This window comes from Myotis brandtii, unplaced genomic scaffold (assembly GCF_000412655.1).
Source record: "Myotis brandtii unplaced genomic scaffold, ASM41265v1 scaffold1423, whole genome shotgun sequence".
NCBI classification, from domain to species: Eukaryota; Metazoa; Chordata; class Mammalia; order Chiroptera; family Vespertilionidae; genus Myotis; species Myotis brandtii.
Genome location: NW_005355087.1, coordinates 1,140,302 through 1,162,892, shown reverse-complemented (window position 1 = coordinate 1,162,892; position 22,591 = coordinate 1,140,302). Strand labels below are relative to the sequence as shown.

At 42.5% G+C, this 22,591-nt stretch overlaps 1 protein-coding gene across 1 annotated transcript in view; it reads right to left on the bottom strand.

Moving 5' to 3' along the window:
* PLD1 (phospholipase D1, phosphatidylcholine-specific) overlaps window positions 1–22,591 on the bottom strand; it is a 220,151-nt gene that overhangs the window by 166,651 nt on the left and 30,909 nt on the right. The window contains exon 2 of the mRNA XM_005860878.2: window positions 17,151–17,314. The gene's annotated coding sequence lies outside the window, so the exon portion shown is untranslated. The remainder of the gene's footprint in view (window positions 1–17,150; window positions 17,315–22,591) is intronic.

Sequence of the window (22,591 nt, the reverse complement as noted above, 5' to 3'; positions counted from 1 at the left end):
CCAGCCTGCAAACAGCCATCAGCCCCTCACCCAGGCTGGCCAGGCACCCCAGTGGGAACCCCCACCCTGAAGGGGGTGTGACCAGCCTGCAAACACCCATCAGCCCCTCACCCAGGCTGGACAGGCACCCCAGCGGGACCACCACCCTGATCCGGGATACCCTTCAGGGCAAACCAGCCGGTCCCCACCCGTGCACCAGGCCTCTATCCTATATAATAAAAGGGTAATATGCAAATTGACCCTACCAGCAGAACGACTGGGAATGACTGGTCACTATGACACACACTGACCACCAGGGGGCAGACGCTCAATGCAGGAGCTTCCCCCTTGTGGTCAGTGCGCTCGCACAGGGGGAGCTCTGCTCAGCCACAAGCCAGGCTGACGGCTGCCAGCGCAGCGGTGGTGGTGGGAGCCTCTCCTGCCTCCTCAGCAGCGCTAAGGATGTCCGACTGCAGCTTAGGCCTGCTCCCTGCTGGCAAATGGACATCCCAGGCTGCCAGAGGGATGTCTGATTACCAGCTTAAGCCCAATCCCCTGGGGAGCGGGCCTAAGCCAGCAGGTGGTCCTCCCCTGAAGGGGTCCCAGACTGCGAGAGGGCACAGGCCGGGCTGAGGGACACGCCCCCCCCCACCCCGAGTGCACAAATTTTTGTGCACTGGGCCTCTAGTAATAATAATAAACACCTACTGTGAAAAAAAAGAATGAAAGGGTGCATTAGTATCTCTGTATAAACAAGAGAAAATGGGTACAAATAAGAAAAGAACTGTGCTATTAAAAAATATAAAATGGGCATCTTACTATTAGATTTGAGAGCAAATTTTTAAATTCTGTTAACGTTGATGAGTTCACAATGGCTGATGAGCCCTAAAGTTCTTTCTTTATCTAATAAAAACATCAAAAATAGCACAGCCATTGTGGCTAAGTGGATTGAGCATCATCCCATGTATCAAGAGGTCACTGGTTCAATTCAGGTCAGGGCACATGCCCAGGTTGTGGGCTTGATCCCCAGTAGGGGGCATGTGGGAGGCAGTTGACCGATGTGATGTTTCTCTCCTTAAAAATCAATAAAAACTTGTATTTTTTAGAAAAACATCAAAAATAAAGTCTTAGCCATCTTTGATCAACAGGGAAGGAAACAAAGCAGAAAAAAATAGTTAAAATGCATAATTAATACCAGCTCTTCATTTCAACTACCAATCATAGCATCAGAGCACCACCTGCCAGAATGTCAGAAATAAAGAAACACTGATTAATGTTGATGGCAACCACCAGAAGCTGGAAGAAGCAAAGAAAGGACTCTCCCCTAGACCCTCCAGAGGGAGTGCAGTCCTGTAGACATCTTGCTCTGAGTCTTGCTCTCAGTCCAATGAAACTGATTTTGGACTTCTGACTCTGAACTGCGAGAGAATAAACTTCTGTTATTTTAAACCACGAAGTTTCTGGTAGTTTGTGAGAGCAGTCATAGGAAAGTTATACAGGAAATAAGCCAAACTAAATTGTTGATGTCTTATCAGTTTATTTTCTTAACTTTTCTCAGGTTTTCAATACTATCAAAATGACTTAAAATAAAATTTCTCACTTATTGTTTACTTATCTACTTCCCTCTGTTGCACAACTTTTCATTATATCATGTCAGCAATATAAATTTCAATGCAAAATAAATATTAAGCACTTAATATGTGATTGTATTATATGTTTCAATTGTTCTAAAAAATTACTCTTTAGACTTAAACGTAAGACGGGAAACCATGAAAACCTTAGAGCAAACCACAGGCAGCAAAATATCAGACATGTGTCATAGCAATATCTTTACCAATACAGTTCCTACCTAGGGCGATGGAAAATGAACAAATGGGACTACATCAAAATAAAAAGCTTCTGCACAGCAAAAGAAATCATCAATGAAACAACAAGAAAACCCACTGCATGTGAGAACATATTTGCCACTGTTATCTCCAATATGGTTTAATCTCCAAAATTTACAGGGAACTCATACAACTTAACAAAAGGAATATAAACAACCCAATCAAAAAATGGGCAAAGGACCTAAATAGACACTTTTTGAAAGTGGACATAAGGAAGGCCAAGAAACATATGAAAACATGCTCAAAGTCACTAATCATCTGAGAGATGCAAATCAAAATGACAATGAGGTACCATTTCACACCTGTCAGAATGGTTATCCTCAACAAAACGGCAAGTGCTGGCGAGGATGTAGAGAAAAAGGAACTTCATGCACTGCTGGTGTGAATGCAGACTGGTGCAGCCAACTGTGGAAAACAATATGGAGTTTGCTCAAAAATTTAAAAATGGAACTCCCATTTGACCCAGTAATCCCACTTCTAGGAATATATCTCAAGAAACTAGAAACCCCAATCAGAAAGTACATGCACCCTATGTTCATAGCAGCACAATTTACAATAGCTAAGATTTGGAAACAGCCTAAGTGCCCATCAGCAAATGAATGGATTAAAAACTGTGGTACATCTACACAATAGAATACTATGCTGCTGTAAAAAGGAAGGAACTCTTACCATTTGCAACAGCATGGATGGATCTGGAGAGCATTATGCTAAGCAAAATAAGCCAATCGGGGAAAGATAAATACCACATGCTCTCACTCATTTGTGGAATACAGTGAACAACATAAACTGATGAACAAAAATAGATCCAGAGACAGAAAAGCATTGAACTGACTGTCAAACCTCAGAAGGAAGGTTGGCGGGGAGAAGGTAGTAAGAGATCAACCAACGGACACAGTCACTAGGGGGTGAGGGCATGTGCTGGGGGTTGAGAATGGCTGGAGAGAGGTCAATGGAGAGGAAAAAAAGAATATTGTAATAGCTATGTATGGGCCGGTGGGGGGGAGGGAGGTACTTGAAATATTAGGGGGATCACTCTGTAAAGTATATGATTATCTAACCACTATGTTGTACACCTGAAACTAATACAGAATAATATTGAATGTGAACTATAATGGGAAAAAAAAACTAAATAAATACCCAAAGATTTTTACCTATCAGACACTAACCAGTTTTGCATCTAACCTACCAATATTATTTCAGCATTCATCCTTTACCTGTATATACTGTCTTTCAAAAAAATTGTGCTGGTTCCCTCATTAGTGAATTAAATAAATTTTGACTCATGCTCACTAAAAAAAAAAAAAATCACTCTTTAAAGTTAATAATAAAGTTGTATTTTGCAGACTGCTACTGTAGTTAGAATATTGTAGTTTGATATTTTAACAATGATATTGAAATAAAATATAAATAATTTATACTTTAAAAAAAGAAACACTGATTTGTTTTTACTCTAGGTGACAAGTCATACTATTATATAATGGCTTTGTGAAGTGTCAGCGTGGCTGGGCTGAAATACATCCCCCAGAATTCCCTCTTGCCTGTTTCCTGTTAGGGTTGACTTCCAGGAATATTCTCTCCTGAGAGCTGGAGTAAAGGGAGGCCATTCTGCAGCCTACACACAACCTTTCCCAGTTACTCAATCCAATGCTAATCTACTGCTGTTTTGAAGGAAATTTGCAGATGTAATCAGTTCACTTTCATAAGTCCAAAGGGAAATTATACTGAATGGGACTGATGTAATTAGTTAGAAGCTTTAAAAGAGGGCTCAGGCCCTCTTTATGTTTAGAAACTCCAAGCTTTATTCCTGCCCTTGGGGTTCCAGCCTGCCCATGCCATTCATTTCTTGACTGTTTGCCTTACGAATTTCAAGCATTCTTAGCCAGCCCCACAATTGAGTTAAGCCAATTCCTTAATAGATTAATCCCTTAATCTATATAACCTCCTGGCACTGTCTCTACGGTAAAAATCCTGGCTGACTCATGTTATAGTTATTACTGGTAAGAAAACAGAGAAAGACCTTGTGGCATGAAACATCTAAAAAAACACCAAGGAAACTCACTCTTATATGAGCTCTCTTCTAGTCTCTTGCAATATTGACTAGGAAAACAGAAGATTGTGGGTTAGTTCATTTTTCAAAAACTGAGATTTATAATAATATAGAGATATTGAGTGAATTAAAAATGCCTGGCTATATACTTAAAGTATGGCTATATAGCTACGCTCTGGTCAATGGGATGTAAATAGAAGTGTTAGAATTCGGAGACAGGCCCTTTAAAGGGAGCTGGCATGCTCTTCTTCCCTCTTCATTTTCTGCCTATAACATAAATATGATGTCTGGAACTCCAGCAGCCGTCCCAGACACGGAGATGTCCTGGAGATGGCAGACTAGAGATCTGGTGAGAGCCTGGCGATTCCTGCAGCTACCATGCCAGCTCACCACTGCCTCCTTCAGACTACTCTTCCATGATAAATAAAGCCGCCACCCGGGGGGCTCTGATCCTGGGAGCTAGACACAAAACCTAGCTGATATAAGGACTGTTTTCTCTAGTTCTCCTAGTCTCTTAGCAGTAGATTAACACATCTAAGTTGCCACATTTTAAGGAATGGCTGTATTTCATTTCACCGCTATGACACATTAAGTGTTTAAGAGGATTAGACACTGGGCAGACAGTCACAGTAAAAGCCCATCTTTATGTCTCCATGCTTCTATGCTTTGGCAAAAGACTCTGAGAAAAGTTTTTAGTCTGTGATAAATGCCTCCACAAAGCCACTAACTTTAATTCCCATGGAATAGAATTTCATATGGCAGACTGTGGTCACATCCAAATCCACTTATTCGACAAATTTGTGCTGTAGAAAATTCACTCCACTATCTCTTCATATAGGCTAGTCTTTTCATGTTGAAGTCATCTAATTCCTCCCAAACCAATAACTCTTGAGCATGTCTGGGGCATATATATAGAAGTGTTAGAATATATATATACCAGTGGCCCAGTGCACGGATTTGTGCACATTGAAATTAATTAGAAGAAATATTTTAATATTGCTATTCCTTTCTCTATTATAATGGAAGTGTCAACCAAATTCACTATCAACAATGACAGATCGAAACACATGTGTGTGACTGGCGCCAGTGAGAGCTTTATATGTATCGCACATGCGTGAGTCAACGTTTATTTTTAAATTGCCAGTGCGCGTCATATGTACCAGCTGGTTGGTCAGTCAGATGGTTGGATGGATGTCGGTCGGTCACTTAGCCTTTTATATATATAGATATAGATATATTGCTGAATGCAAACCACATGGTCATTACAAAGCCTATAATTTGATTCAGTAACACTGAGCTTTCTGAGTGCGCATGAACATAACCACCAAGAGTGGCACACCCTTGTGCAGTACCCTTGCCAGGTTGAGCTCTACTGTGTCACTACATCATGGTGAAAAACTGCCTGATGCATCAGGCAACTGACAACTATGAGAGAAAATAACATCAGGCCTGTGACCAAGGGGGAAATGCAGTGACTAATATGGAAAACACAAGAAACATCAGCAGAGTGGAGGGGATCAATGGGGAAGGAGGGGAAGGAGGACATCTGTAATACTTTCAACAATAAAGATAAACTTAAAAAAAGAAACATCAAACAGTAAAAAGTTGACATTTCCCATACCTTTAGCTTAAAGCAAACTTGCTTTCTCCTCATACTAACTATAAAAGCCTGGATCAAAGTATGACCAGGTGCAAGTGTCAGATGACTTTCTAACCCTGGGTCATTATGATACTGCAGTGTCTTTGACTCCTGCTTTTAGAGGGAGGAAGGAAGGCGAAGTTAACATAATCATAGCTTTGAGTAGATAAACTTGGGAAACTGTAAGTGTAAACACAATAGGCCAAACTGTTCCCAGTATGAGCTACAATGCTGTGCCTCAGCTCCTTTGTTTGTGCTGTTTCCTTCCTTTCAGAGTTTTTGGACATTCCTCTCTGTCTGGTTCCTGGGCTCCTAACCCTGGCACCATCCCTTAAACACTGGTGCTCTTTGGCGTTCTGAGCTCTAGCAAGACTACCTGTTGACTCTCATCCTAAGTCCTCCTGGGGAGGGAGTCTCATAGACATTCATGGTTTCAACAACTTTATGACTCTCAAGCCCTCTCCCCTCTTTGTCCTGAATGCCCAGAACCCATTGAACTGTCCCACAGACACCTATCAAGTTCAAAATGGAACATGATTAAACTTCTCCGCCTCCCATCTCAATTCCATCCTCTTTCCCTTTCCCACAGCCCAGCCACACATGTGCCACCCTCCATATTCCACACCTCAGTTACTGGCTCCACCAAGCACCCAGAGGGCACGTCTACCCTTCTACCTACCCCCTCTTCTTTTTCTACTGAGAGTAGTGAGGGTTGGGTGAGCCCCAGATGAAAGTCATACGCTCTGGGAGTGACTCCTGGCCCTCGGGCATTCATCCATCTGCACAGCTGATCTGCAAGGGGAGAAGGGGAGCTCCAGACAGAGACCGCTGTGATTTCCAGGGGCCAAGCCTGGAGCGGGAACGGGGTTGTTTCCCTGCCCTGCTCTAGACCGCCTGAGGCTGCAACAGGAAGAAACGTCAATGGCTGTCTTCCTCCTTGCCTCTGTGCGTCACGGAAAAACAAACAGCAACTTTGGGCGCCAAGAGACAAATTTCTGTGGGGCATACGGTAGGTTCCAGCTTCCTTCAGGAGCTCCACCCCCCAGATTTGCAAACTTGGAAGAGCAAGGCCTGGCAAGTGGCTTCCTTGGCACAAATCGGATTCCCCAGAAAGGCACCTGCAGCTATGGCAGGTGGGGCCTCCCCTTCAAACCCCTTTGGCCTGTGCTCACCAACACGGAAGCCAAAGCGGAAGACAGCAAAGGGGGCAGGGCTCTGCAAGCACAGGTCAGATATCTCCTTCTCCAAGAGCACTTGGAGGAGACTTTTGTTAAAGGTCCTACATATCCACGTTAGAACACAAACCAGTGAAAGGTGCATTATTATCTCTATTAACCTGACTTCATTTCAACCCTAATGCTGGCAGGGCCTGAAGACATTTCCTGTCTGTCTCCTACTGTTCACCCCTAACATAGCTCAGGTGCTTTTTTCCTGCCTCCTGACATTCCTGTCTCCCTTCCAAACATTTCTACAGATTGTTAGCGGTGACCTTCCTGAAATATAACTCCAGTAGTGTGCAGGGCTGGCTCCTCTCAAAAATTTACTGACTGGTAAATTTTTAGGACTTTTATGAATCAGTTATTGAATATAGAAATCATTTAAAATGAAACTATATAAACGTATAATGAAATAAGTTATATTAAACCCAAATGTCATAAATACTCAAAATTAGTCACTTCTTTATTACTTTAGTACATTTTCGTAACATCTATGCTTATGGTTACTTATGTCTGTTACTTGTAAGAGGAAATGCTGTGTAATGTTGTGCTACTACGCCTCTCTTCCCAATTCCCTGTAACTTGAAATCAGCCCTAATGAGAGGACTTTGACATAGAAATCATAGCTTGATTTTTGTTTTGTTGATGGTCTAGGCCCGTGGTCGGCAAGCTGCAGCTTGTGAGCCACATGCGGCTCTTTGGCCTCTTGAGTGTGACTCTTCCACAAAATACCACAGAATACCACATGCGGGCGCGCACATACAGTGCGATTGAAACTTTGTGGCCCATGCGCAGAAGTCGGTATTTTGTGGAAGAGCCACACTCAAGGGGCCAAAGAGCCTCATGTGGCTCGCAAGCCGCAGTTTGCCAAGCCACAGTTTGCCGACCACTGGTCTAGACCAACGGTTCTCAACCTGTGGGTCGAGACCCCTTTGGGGGTCGAACGACCCTTTCACAGGGGTCGCCTAAGACCACCAGAAAACACATATATAATCACATATTTTTTGTGATTAATCACTATGCTTTAATTATGTTCAATTTGTAACAATGAAATTGGGGGTCACTACAATATGAGGAACTGTATTAAAGGGTCGCGGCATTAGGAAGGTTGAGAACCACTGGTCTAGGCATACAAAAGTGATGGAAAACATCTTAATAAATAAAATGTGTGGTGCCTATAGTGGCTCTGTTGTGAATAAAACAAAATGTTAAGGGACTATTCTTCTAGTACTACCCAATTCAGAAAGAAGACGACTAGTGAACAAGTGAAGTGCTGGGATGCGCCTTCATTGCTTCACTTTCATCTCACGCCACACTGTGATAAGAAAGCATCAACTACCTTCATCTGTCCATTGTAACCACAGGTTGGCTGTGAATATAAGGGTTCAGCAAAAAAACACACACAGAAACCTGTCAGAACCAATTAGTTATATGGACTTTACAATAGAGTATTGCATCTTTTATTATTATTTGTAAACTGTGTGCTACACATCCTTTATATCAGTAAAATTTATAATAGATATACATAGAGGGTGTCCTCAATGTCATCAGTAGTTTCCTGGACACTGCAACTTTAAGTGAAACAACATACAATGAATTCAGTTTTACCAGAAGCTAATTGATATAAACAAGATCAAGTTCCTACGGCGTATTTCTTGCCACAAAACACCACCACACTTCTAAATAAAGAGCCAAACACTCCTACTATTAAACACTGAAATAAATGTGAGCTACACATACATTTAAGAAAGATTAATATAAACAAGTAAGAAAATCCTACTCCACCTGCTTATTCTAGTTCAGGGTCCAGGGTGACCCAGAACCTTTCCTGGCAGCTCAGGGCACAAAGCAGGACCCACGCTTCCATCGAAGGACCGCTCACACACACCCACACTCTCTCAGACTGGAACAATGTGGACACGTCAGTTCACCCCACATATACAGCCCTGAAATGTGGGGGAAAACTAGAGCACACGGAGAAACCCCACATAGATGGGGAAACTGTGAAAACTCTGCACAGACAGTGGCCTGGCTGGGGATCAATTTTTTTTCTCATCAACATTATAACAAAACAACATTGCTATATATATATATATATATATATATATATACACACACACACACATTTATTTTTCTGGAGAGCTGATTGCTAAACATTTCCTGGCACAACATTTTATAAATTTGATTAGGTGGTTCTTTTGTTAAAAATCCCTCAATAGCTCTCTGTATCAGCCACCTTTTATGCCCTACTTGCAATCCTCTCAATCTCACCTTGTATGCCTTCCATTGCTATGGCAGCCAGTTCCATGAAGAATCCAGCCTCCTTCACACCAGGGCAACCTAACAGGGCCTCTCTAGCCCAGGCTCCTCCGATGCTGCCTCCCGTGGCATCCACAGGAACCTGCCTGGCAGTCAGACATGCACAGTCTAAAAAGTGGGGCTGCCTTTACTTAAAGAGAGGAAAGACATGGATAAAAGCTTCTCCCCTTTATCCTCCAGGGACACTGTGCTGAGATGCATTTCATAAGACTTCTCCCAAGAAGATCCAGCAACCAGATGCCTGTGGCAATGACCGGCTCCGTAACATCTCCTTCCATGTGACCCTCCCTGGTCCTTCACCCCTGCTCCCCAGATGGCATTCCCTGGCACAAGACCCTCTACAGGATACAGTCCAAGCTCCTTATTTTAGCAAAAATGGCCTTCTGAAGCCTGCCTCCATCCCCTCTCCTGCTTCATACTCCTTCCCATCTCAAATGCTTTGCTCATGCTGTTCCCTCCACCCGGAATTCTCTCCAAAAGGGTGTGCAGAGAGTTATAAAAATCTGTAAATTACTACTACCACAACTTTACAAGTTGAGGAAATTGTGGCCCAGAGTAGAAAGGTCTGGCCCAAGGTTTTCAATGGCTAATTTAAGACAGAGCTGAACACATACTCCTAGTTTGTATGGGCTTCTGCTTTTGTTTCCTAAAGTGTCCATGAATATCTCTATTCTAGTCCTAAAATTCTACCGAATTAATTGTTTCCTCTTTTTATCTCCCAAGACTCATGGATTTCCATTTCCCTTTAAACTTACTTTTTATTGCCTGAGCCATTTGTCTCTCACTATGATGCAATCCAATTCCTCAAACACTTGTGGGCCACTTTATACAAGCACTTAGGATAAACGCAGAAAGACAAAAATGAACAAGATGTGTTCTTTACTCAAAAGAAGTCTATAATATAGTGGGGAGCAAAGTTGTACACTGATGTCTTAATAATGGTATGATTATTACGATGGAGAATGAAAGTGGTTTAAAATATTTGCTACAGCTATTTAAGGTGTATACATAGAACATGTAACCAAAAAAAAAATGCTCATATGCATAAAATGGGAAGAAGACCAAGTTGACATACTAAGAGAACTAAAAACAAAATGAAGAAGAGCTTGAAAAAAAATATATATATATATCCTTACTTTTTGTACGAACATTTTCTATAATATTTCAGACAGCAAAAGCCCTCAAAACACTGACTACAAGCATACAAAAAGAGACCTAAAGAAACAAGGCTCCAAAGGTTCATTTTCTTCTCTGATCTATTTCTCACACCCACCCTCCGGGAATCCTGCCACCACCATTCTTCCCTAACAACTCAGACTAGACTCCTGGTCTTCCTTAACTTTCCCATCTCTCTCATCCCCAGGAGCCAATCAACTACCAAATCTGTGGCTTCTGTGCAGATCCATCCCACAACTCTATCCTCCCCACCTCAGGCTCTTCTTCAGGCCATCCATGCTTCCAGATTGGACGCCCCACTAATTCCTAACTAGCTCCCCAGAAAGCACGCATTCTCTTCCCAAGTCATCCATCACAATGCCAGAAGTGTCCTTCATAAGCATATCTCTGATCATGCTGTCCGCTTGCTGCCAAAACCCAAGAACGTGTTTAGTTTGACTCTCCAGTTCACTCATTAGCAATTCCGTGTTTCTCGTAGTCCCTTCCTCCATACCAACCCTCCATTCCACCTGTACTAGACTATACCCCTGCTCCCATATATATTCTGCAATCTCCCTCCCATCATGAGATCGAGATGGTGTCATTCCCCCAAATGCCCTACCTGTCAAGGTGTTACCCGCTTGTCAAGATCCTGCTTAACCTCTCCCTCTTCCATTAGAGCTCCTCAGATATCCAGCTGTTCATTATGCTCTTGACCCATTTCTCCACACCATTTCCCAATGCACATTACTCGTACTTATTTCACAGCATTCAATCTTTGAATTGTAGTTACTGCAGTGGTCCTCAAATCAGGGCCCCCAAAACAGCAGCATCAGCTTCCTCTGGGGACTTGTCAGATATGCAAATTCTCCACCCAGCCCAGACACCCCAAGGGAGCCCAGCATTCTGTGTTCTGAGGAGTCCTCCAGGGGATTCTGACTCACTGTGGAGTGTGAGAACCACTGCACTAGACCTTAAATCTCCCGCGGACAGTAATTTAAAGAGGACTAAGGTTAATTCAGCCCAGCTCCAGAGCAGGACCTGAAACAGAGAAGAGCACTCGTGGGATATCTGGAAATAAACTGCCCAGGGCCACACTAGGTTAGTGGCAGAGACAAAACCAGAACGTGGGTTATCCCTAATAGCACACTAGAGTTCTTCCCAGCATGTCCATAGCTCCCCATAGTGAATTTAGGCCATTTAAATTCATGCATAAGCAGCTTTGTGGAGTAGTTAGTGCGCTTAAATTGCCTAATATGACAGACTGTACAGTTAACAAGTCAGGTCATTTTCCATCTGTAACTTCAAAGAGGATGAATTAGTTACGCTGGCCAAGAGGGCTGACTCAGAGAAGCCCTATTTGTATGAAGGAGAGGCCTGCAGGAACTGAAGAGTAATTGGCCACTGACAGGACTCACTGTGATAGGAAATTATAATCACAGAATAGTTTTAGAGGCAAACTCAGAAGGTCATCTTTTTAAAAACACATTATACCATCTTGTGAATGTCTTTTGTTTGAATGCATAGTTTTTAAAGCAGCTTTTAACCAAACATATGCAAATATCTTAAGAAGAAGAAGAAAGCTGGCAGGTACTGATAGCAATAAGTTTTTAAATTTATCACTTATTTATTTTGGGCCTCCTATTTAAAATTGACTAAGTTGGCTACATTTTTTAGGGTTTATTCTTTTTCTCTCAAACTTTAGACTTTTCAGAGGCTTATTACTCCTCAAGAGCCGTTCTTCCTTGTAAGTGTCACTGTGAGATTAATTTTCAAACCTATTTCCCAATGTTTCATAGCTCATTTGTAAAACAATAGATAACTGATAGATAAATGTAAGTATCACTAACCCTTAAAATGTGAAATCTATGGAAACTTTGAAGGGAAAGAAAAAGGGCTCAGGCCACTAAATCCAGTAACACTCACCTAGACAAGCAAATTGTCCTGTTGCCATGTAATCAGCAATGGCAGGACAGTGGTTTAGACAAGATCAAAGTGGCCTGGTTAAACTGCTGTGGGATGCAACACAGGGTGAAATGATGAGGCTGTGCTCAGTGAATTAAGATCACTTAAACATCTTCTACTAACGTAATTCTAAACTCATCTTTGCAGCATTAAGCAGTGGATCTATACTTTGAAGGAATCCAAGCCGCTGTGTTGGGAAATAATGTCCTCTGAGGCCCAGGCTATGAGAAGGCTCCAGGGAGGCTGGTGAGCCCAGAGGCTAATTTAGGGCTAAAGATGATCAGCTGAATGGTCACCGTCCTCTCGGCCCCAGAGCTATAGCTCCCCTGCTCCAGATCAGCTCTGGGACTGTGGTGAGGAGGAACCCAAGACCAAAGAACCCCTTATCTGAAGCAATACCTGTCCCTCCTGCCCCAGACCCAGCTTCGTTTGTGTGCCATTACAAAGAAGAAAAATTGTACTCATTTCTGGTGATTCCTGTTTATCAAACCTATGGTCATTTGAAATTATGCACAAATTTCCTAGCTTCCCTGAGTCCTTTGCCTTAGGCCAGTGGTTCTCAACCTTGGCTGCCCATTAGAATCACCTGGGAATCTTTTTAAAATCCTGATTTCTGGGTCTCATCCTGTGGTTCTCAACCTTGGCTGCACATTAGAATCACCTGGGAATATTTTTAAAGTCCTGATTTCTGGGCCTCATCCTCAGGAAATTCTGTTTCTTTGTTACTAATGTTGTGGCCCCACCCCATAACAAAGAAACAGAATTTCTGGAGGATGAGGCCCAGAAATCAGGATTTTAAAAAGATTCCCAGGTGATTCTAATGGGCAGCCAAGGTTGAGAACCACTGCCTTAGGCAATCAGGGTGTAAATAAACTTTTATGCCCTAGCTGGTTTGGCTCAGTGGATAGAGCACTGAGGACTGAAGGGTCCCGGCTTCGAGCCAATCGATGTATCTCTCTCACATCGATGCTTCTCTCTCTCTGTTTCTCCCCCTCCCTTCCACACTCTCTAAGAATCAATGGAAAAATATCCTCTGATGAGGATTAAGCAAAAAAGAAACTTCTACTGCATAGAAATAATCAGATTAAGGGTCTAAGACAGCGAATTAAGGGGAAGCAGCGTTTGCCATCCTAAAATATGCCTTTGCGATATTGATTATTTTTAAGTGGTTATTTTTAAGAAACAGAAGACTCAGAAAGAAACTTTGACCTTCCCTAAAGGAGTTTAGATAGAGGACCTGTTCCAGGAAGGAAGATATCACTGTTGGTAACTATAGTTTACTATGAACTAGTATGTGATAGACGGGGAGGACCAGCAAGGCCCCTTTGATTAAAGTCCTCTGATGTCCCTTGTTAAAGGTGGCTCAACAAACATTTCTTTACCAAATATTTGCTTTCCTATCTCCACGTGAATTGCCTACCTGCCCTTTGAGTTTCAAACCACAATCCCTCCCTTCTCCTGAGTTCAAGATGACATAGAAGCTTTAACTCTGCCATCTGTCCTCGGGCCTCATGATCTTATGGAACCCCCATATGTACCTGCTTAATGAACTTTAAGATATTTTCTCCTGTTAATCTGTCTCATGTTAGTATAATTATAAAATTATTTTTTTCCTCCCCCACAGAATAAACAATTAGAGAATAAAATCCTGGGTGGCATCAGGAAAAACAATGTTCTAATTATAGTCAATTAAGTACTTATTCTTTATGCTTAATTTGTGCTTAATTACTATATAATGCAATAATGACTTCTCAACACGTCCTAAATTAATACTGGTATCCTTTATTTAATTGCAACAGTAAACCCTTCAGGCCTGTCTAGCCAGATCTCAAGGCCCAGCTCTGGGCATGTTACACAGTTCTCCTGGGAGCTGATCCATAGGCCAAGTTTACTTGTCAGCTTATGGAGTCAGCCATGCTGGAATGGGCCTCATCCTCCTTTTAGGAGGGTTGAGGCCTTAATGGGGCATCAGAGCACTAGGGCTGCCTGGGTCACCCGCCACACACTAAGCCACTAACCAACACCTGACTCACAAGCATCTTTCTGTCCCAAATGGCCAGGTCATCTGGTCCCTGAGGGTAATTGCCCACAACTTCAACAACATAAAAAGGGACTTGCCTGCAACTAAAATCCCTCTCTCAAGTATTTCTCTGTGTGAGAAACAGCATAGAAACAAGAACACCTAAAAGCACAGGATTTTAGAACAGAATTAATTCATGAAATACAAAAGAAAATCTATAACATTAAAGGAAGTAGAGGGAACTAAATATTTTTAGTATATTTTTCCCTTTATTTTAAGCCAGGTCAATAAGCCCATTAGGATCTCCTACAGGTTATACTTTAGATGTTTTAAAAATAGGTGAAATGTAAGTTTACATACAATTTATTTGATTATATTCTTTAGTAGAGAGAAAAAAACTGCATGGGGAAGATTTGTTTTAGAAAACAGAAAGGATGAAAGACTGACATGGGTGTTCCTATAACAAGTTACCATTCTCCCAGTGCTACGAATCTATAACATTAAAGGAAGTAGAGGGAACTAAATATTTTGAGTATATTTTCCCCTTTATTTTAAGCCAGGTCAATGAGCCCATTAGGATCTCCTACAGGTTATACTTGTAGATGTTTTAAAAATAGGTGAAATGTAAGTTTGCATACAATTTATTTTATTATATTCTTTAGTAGAGAGAAAAGAACTGCACGGGGAAGATTTGTTTTAGAAAACAGAGAGGATGGAAGACCGACACGGGGGTTCCTATAACAAGTTACCGTTCTCCCAGTGCTACGAATAAGAAGAGTACATTGGGTAGCATTTTCAAAGTTTCTACTTAATTTAAGGAAAATCTGAAGGGGGGCAGGGGGGAGGGGGAAGAAGGCCAAAAATTATTCCAAAACCCCCGTATGTTGTTACACTTCCTAAGAAATTTGAGGAAGACAGATGAAATATAAATCTCACTGTAGGTGATCTCAGCCATAATTGAAAGTACTTAGTGCACGCTCAGTTCACAATAGGGGTAAAATGTCTTTGATCTCTCTTACTCAAAAAATAACTTAAACAGTTATATTTTAACTTGACTCCTGCAAAAGAATAAATAAATAAAAGCATAATTGAATCCTAAGTGGTAACTTGCTTTTCATTGTCCCAAATAAATTAAGGCATAAATAGAATATTTTTTTTAAAAAAGAAAGAGGGAAGGATTTTTAAAAACTATGAACAACAGTTTTCTAACATTTTAGACAGCAGATGTTTGTGTTTGAATAAAATCTTTAAAAATCCAAATGTAATTAAATAACATAGTATTAGATTATAACCCAAAAAATGAAATAGATATTTATCAGTCCATATGGATATGTAAATAATTGAATAAATAAGTAAATGGAGGTTAAAAAAAAAAGCCAAAGCTCCCATGCAGAAGCATTTCAATAATTTATGCAGCTATGCAGCCCTCTCTAGGAGATAAAGCATAAATCTTATCTCAATAGCGTGGGCTACCCATAGTGACTGCTTTCCAAACAGTTCAGTATTGAGAGGGGGAATAAAACATAACTCCACAATGGAGAAACTTTAAAAACACTGCCCCAGCTGCCTTGGCCTATGTAACTCAGTGGTTAGAGCGTCAGCCTACACACCAGAGGGCCACAGGTTCGATTTTCATCCCTGGTGTCTCTCTCTCTCTACCTCCTTCTCCCCTCTCTTTAAAAATCAATGAAAATCAATGGATATCCTCAGTGAGGATTAAAAAAAAAACATCAAAATGCTACCCCAGCTAAGTGATCAAAGTCAACATTCAACATCAACAGTGATAAGTCATGTTCATCTGATGAAAATGGTGGTCTTCCTCTCAAAACCATAACCCCAGTCTAATCATGAGAAAAACATCATAAAAGTTCTAATTGAGGAGCATTCCACAAAATACCTAACCAGTATCCCCTTAAACAGTCAAGGTAAACTCAAACTGGAAAGACCGAGACGCTATCATAGCAAGGAGGAGCCCAAGGAAACATGGCCACTAAGCACAATGCGGTATCCTCCATGGGATACTGTCATACAAAAGGACATTAAGGAAAAACTAAGGAAATCTGAATAAAGTAGGGATTTTCATTAATAAAAACGCATTCAAGTGATTCATTAATTGTAACAAATGTACCATCCTAATGTAAGATGTTAATAATAGAGGAAACCATACTTTACTCATGCATACTACTTCACACTTTTCTGTAAATCTAAACCCAAAATAGTTTATTTTTAGAAAGGCCAAATTATGTGTTTGTTTAATGAGATGCTCCTGCTGAAAGTGGAGTTTAGAGAAGTTTCAGAACTCTGCTCTCTACATCCCTGGTCCCAGCCTCTGCTCCAGTCCTAGCCTGCCCCTGAAAGACAGAGCAATTTGAAAATCACTGTGGAGAAAAGCTGGAGCATGTTATCATTTCAAAATACAAGCCCACTGCAGGCGGCCTGGCAGGACTCAGACGCACGACAGTCCTGCCTTTAGCTGACTGTGTTAGACCATGAGCTCTAGGCAGGCAAAACCACACCTCAATGCACTACCACAGTCTGAGCACTGTTGGCACCAAGAGACTCTGCTGGATTATTGCTCCAGCACCGGCCTGAGCAGAGACTGTTGCAAACACAGGGTGACAGCTTTCACTGCCAAACTATTGGCCTTCCGTGCCACAGATCTGTAAAACTCACTTCGCCATTAGTCAGGCCCATTCCATGTCTTCCAGTGAGATCAGACGGGATGAACATTTCCAACACGCATGTCTGGCCTCCTGGTGTCGTACAGAGTGATGCATAGCCCCCTGACCCCCATCATCCCGCCAAAACCCGCCCCTGGATAGAACTCACAAAACAGGGGGAAACAGGAGTCTCCTAAAGCCCATCAAGCCTGTTTCACATTACTCTCATGTTTAATTGAAACATTCTATCACAGATTACTCACCCGCAAAACAAATAGGTGCAGCTGAATCAAGTCCTTGTAAGCTCTCTGGAAATGAAAGGTGGCGAATGCATATGAGAAGCTGCAGATTGTACTTCCCTTGTTCCAAACGGCAGTACTATCTCGGCAATGAATCACTGTCATGAGCGTGGTGACATCTGTGAGGTCTGGAAAGAATGATTAGAAAAACAGATGAATCACTTGGGAACCCAGGGTTCACACGCACATCAAATACTTATATTACAATTTGGAGAGGCATTCATTTAACAAGTGAGCACCTACTATGTCCAGGCAAGTCCTGCTAATGTTCTCATGTAAAAAACTCAATATTTAAGAAAACAAGACACAAGGGGAATTTGGATAATGATACATGCTGGGATGAAAATAACCTACTGTAAACAGCTAGGATGAATGGGGCTGGGGGCAAAGCTATGTAGACTGAGTGGGGAAGCAGACTTGATGACCAGGGAAAGCCTTTCCAGGGAGGGAACACTTGGTCTTTCTGTCATTGACCCAAATCTCAAAAACATGGCAGCCATGCAGAGACTTAGGAGACGCGAGTTCCAGGGAAGAGGGAATAGCACAACACAAAGGCTCTAAGATGGAACCAAGCCTGGTGTTTCCCAGAAGCAGAACCCCCCTGACAATCCCCAGAGATGGGCAACTATCGTTGAGAAAGGAGACAACTGAGGCTAACGTGGAAATAAACCACGCACACCCGAATCCCCTGCTAGTTTCCAAGCACTACAGAGAGCTGTCTCCTTAGGCAGGACCCTAGGCTCCAATAGAAGTGAGCTCAGGAAATCAGGCCCTGGTATGAGGAACAAGTTCATGAGGCAAAGAGTTGGGCGCCGAATGCTAAGTTTCTCAGGATGAGAATTTGAGGCCAAACATACAAATCAAGGCTTCCATGCACTGTGGCCAGGGCCCAGCAGCTCAACTAAACAGGGCACGGGTGGCACCACAGCTGGGCAGCAAGGGCCCACAGGAGCAGCCAAGCACGTGCACGGGACAATCATCAAAATTCCAAGGGAACTTACAAAATACCACATTGAGTTTTCCCCACCCCAAGAATCCCAGTTTAGTAGTGTGGACCCTAAGAAAGAAGATACCTACTACAATGGGCTTCTGGTGGCTAACTGGGCTCAAATTTTAAAAACAGTTGGGACTCTCACGCAAACTGCACTGCAGGGAGACACCTGCACTGAACTGCCTGCCTGCACTGTGTTTCTGCCATTTGAGCCAGCAAAGGAGTTCCTGGAATTGTGTTTCAACCAATAGGACTGAGGCTTTCCCTAGCTAATCTGAGCTGCACAGCTATAGCTCCATCAGCATCTTCACTGACCAATCAGATGGGCTCCATCCTGACCAATCAGGACACTGCCTTGTGGACCATAAAACTATAATAATGTGGAGTCCTCGTTTGCATAAGGACAGACCAATCCGGGACCAGGAGCAAGGACTCCTCACTATATAAATCAGTTCCCCTTGGCTCAGGAAGCACAATTTCTCTTTCTACTGAAGCCTGCATTTCCCCAGCGGAAGCTGAAACACTGAAGATGTCTCGCTGGTCCGGAACAGGCAGAGTGGGGCAGTGAAGCAGAGCAGGGTGGAATCGAGCTGTCTAGCCTGAGAGGGTCCTTGCCCAAGGCCACTTCATGGCTGTGCTGTTCCACAGCCATGCTGTTTCATAATTAAGCTGCAACACTATTGAGCTGTGCTGTTCTCACAGCCATACTCTATCACAATTGAGCTGTTTGCACTGAATAAAGTTTCCTTCTTCACCACCCCCCAAATTGGAGATTCTTGTTGGCACCAACGACCATCATTTGATAGTAGGTATGTGACAGATCTGGGACTCCAAATTTGAATAAGTTCTCAGGTGATTTTGCTTAGCCAGACCTTAGAATTACTGTGATTGGAGGAGGGGAGAGGGAAAGTTCTTCAGGGCCAGGGAGGTAGAGTCAGAATAATTCTGTCTCTATAAAATACCAGAATCAAAGATTAAATTGAATGTAGTTGAAATCTGAAATGTTTGAAACCAATTTGTCTGTTTCCACTGACCAGTGTGAACCAGAGCTGAGCAAAATTGGCTAGCTCGAAAAAGGTCGACCTATAAGACCCAGCCAAGTGGCAACCCCTGGCTGAGGTACAACATTGGGCTGAGCCGGCTTATGCCCAGTGCCACTTCACAGCTGTGCTGTTCCACAGCCATGCTGTTTCATAATTAAGCTGCAACACTATTGAGCTGTGCTGTTCTCACAGCCATACTCTATCACAATTGAGCTGTTTGCACTGATTAAAGTTTCCTTCTTCACCACACCCCAAATTGGAGATTCCTGTTGGCACTGAATTGGCACCAACGACCATCATTTGATAGTAGGTATGTCACAGATCTGGGACTCCAAATTTGAATAACTTCTCAGGTGATTTTGCTTAGCCAGACCTTAGAATTACTGTGATTGGGGGAGGGGAGAGGGAAAGTCCGTCAGGGCCAGGGAGGTAGAGTCAGAATAATTCTGTCTCTATAAAATACCAGAATCAAAGATTAAATTGAATGTAGTTGAAATCTGAAATGTTTGAAACCAATTTGTACCAGCTAATAGAAAAAGACAGATAAAAATGCATAACTCAGTGTATTCCTTTCCTCCCAACCATACCCCCAAATTCAGAACCACTATGACAGCTGAAAGAGAAGAATTAAACAAATCTCATTTCTCACAATGAGAAAGGATGAAGTAAAGAAACTCTGATGTCACATAGGTCAAAGCCAATGGTGTGCTGAAAAATGCTTACCTAGCTGGGGGCTGGAGAGAAGCCCTAATTGTAGTGTTTGCCAATTCCCATGGTGTAAATATTCCCACCATCACTGCTTTCAAGCTCTCAGCATGATGTCACTTAATTTCAGTTTGAGAAAAGATATGCAGTAGCTATAGTACTTTTACCATATAAAACAACAGATGTAAATAAATTCAAGAGCATAGATACCAGTAAGTTTAGTAAAATAATTAGTAAGTGATGACTCGTGGTACGCAGTCCCTCCTCCCTGCAAGCCGGCCCCAATCGGGACTATGCAAGATGGTAGGCCCTGATCCCTGGCAGGGGCCAAGGGACCCCACCCATGCCTGAATTCATGCACCAGGTCTCTAGTAAATAAATAAAAACAGAAAAAAAATCAAATTTTCTAGCTAATGTCAAAACACACACCTGAAAATATAGTAATTCTCAAAGGCATAGAGTTAGTTCATTCTCTCTAGTTGTAACCAGCTTTGTTGCCAGAAATCTTTCTATTGATTCTAATCACTGGGGTCTCATGGAATTCCACTGTCACCCAAGAATTCCTCCTGGGAAAAATGCATGTATTCTTCCTCTATATTCCCATAGGAACACAGCTTCCTGTCTACTCTAATATTAATTCCAATTTGCTTTATGTATTGATATTGCTCCTGCTGGATTTGAGGTGGAGAGGGGAGCGTGGTGTGTAAAAGAGGGGAACCAAACATTAACTTACTTGTTGCAGACCACATGGTGCTAGAGTACTCAGTATATGAATCCAAGATCTCTGGCTCCTAGGCTGAGGCCCATAGTCATTATTCCTCCCAGGGAGGACCTGTGGGGCCCAATGGTACCTTACAAACCTCACAAACCTTCTTTGGCTAGTCACTGCCCCATGACCCTGCATTTCCAGCCAAGGCAGCTTTGGGTTGGGATTGGGGTAAGGTGAAAGTTAGATTAGAGTCTTGCTCCATGTTCCTAGCTTTGAAATATTTAGCATCTACAATATCCTAATAGATGGGTTTTTCCCTTAGCATAATAGGATTCTGACTGGATTTCCCTCTCTCCCCCCACCCTTTTTTTAAAATCTTTTTGACATCACAATCATATTAACACCAAAAACATATTTATCCTCAAATCCTGTACCCTTATCTTAGCTTATATGTTTTTATTACAAAGTGGGAATAAGGGTGATATTTGAAAAACAATATCTAAATTTTATCTTTAATTTATTTTTTCTTCTAATTTTAGGCCCCTTTATCAAATTTACCACCTTGGGTTCTGCATATTGATACCATCACTCTGCTCCAAAGCCTGGATCCTCCATCCCAGTCCATTGCTACCTCCCCAATTGCTTTATTTCAAAGGACTCCATTATCAGAACTTGGGTAGAGAACACTGAAGAAAAAGGACAATGAAATGAGTACAGCTGCTAATCAAAATGCCACAGACTGTCAAGTCCACATCTACATATCTATTTGTAAGAATAAACAGCACAGTAGAACAAATAAATAAGTAAAACACTAGCCATAAAAACATTCTTTTCTGGAAATGTCTATATATTTTGAGTGAAATGAATTGCACCATCTTCTTTCATCCATCAATGCCCCCTTTCATTCAGCTCACACCTATTGTGCACTACAATGGATACAGCAGTCTCAGAAATGACAAAAACACAGTCTGTGACCTCAAGAACCTCGTCCTCTCACAGGGAAGATGGATGATAAACAAAATAATTGCAAACCCAGTGATTCTAATATCATGCTGTATATGAAATCCATTAATATAACAGTGATGTAAACAAACACAGACTCGATTGTTATGAAAGATCCCAAGCAGAGGCTAAGAGTTTCCTGGCATCTCCTTGACCCTAGGCTCTGTTGATTAGCAATGGTTTTAAGCAACATGATCACTTCTGGATAAACCAAATGAAAGGTTATTTTCAACCTCTTTGGCATGTCAAAGGGTATTGTTAATAAGCAACACATGGACCCTGAATTAACAAATTAGAGACAGCTGAGGAGACAATTTCCAATAAGGAAGGGCAGAGGATGCCTAGAGAATACTGCTTGCCAGCCATAACCCATGTGGAACAACCACCATGCCCTGGCAGCGAGTAGCGCAGTACCTCCCAGCAGGCTCCCAGACATCGCAGGGAGCACGTACCACCAGAATGAGCTCCAGCACCAGGCCTCCTCACTAGCCCACTGGGATCCAGCATCCTAGGATTCAGCTCCAAAACTCTGCAGTGAGTGCAAGCCATGAGGAACCCTATGCCCCACTTCTGACCTGGATGCCAGAACCGTGCTGATAGCCTGACCCAGAGCCACCCGGTGCCTTCTCCACCCTGAACCCTGGGACCTGATGCCAGGGTGACCTGGAGCAACCCAGAGCACGCCTCCCTCTGAGCCACAGGAGAACAGGGACTGTGCGAATCAGAGAAACTGATGCCCACTCTACTCCAGCCCCCTGGACAGCCCTGCTGGGGTGACCCAGAGCAATCCATGCCCACTTCACCCAAGCCCAGGAGTGGTGACCCAGAGCAACCCAGTGCACACATCACTCAGGGCCACAGGGAAGTTCTGACTGTGCGACCCAGAGCAACCTGTGCTCATTCCACCCCAGCCCCCAGGACAGACCTGCCAGGGCTATCTAGAGCAACCCAACAC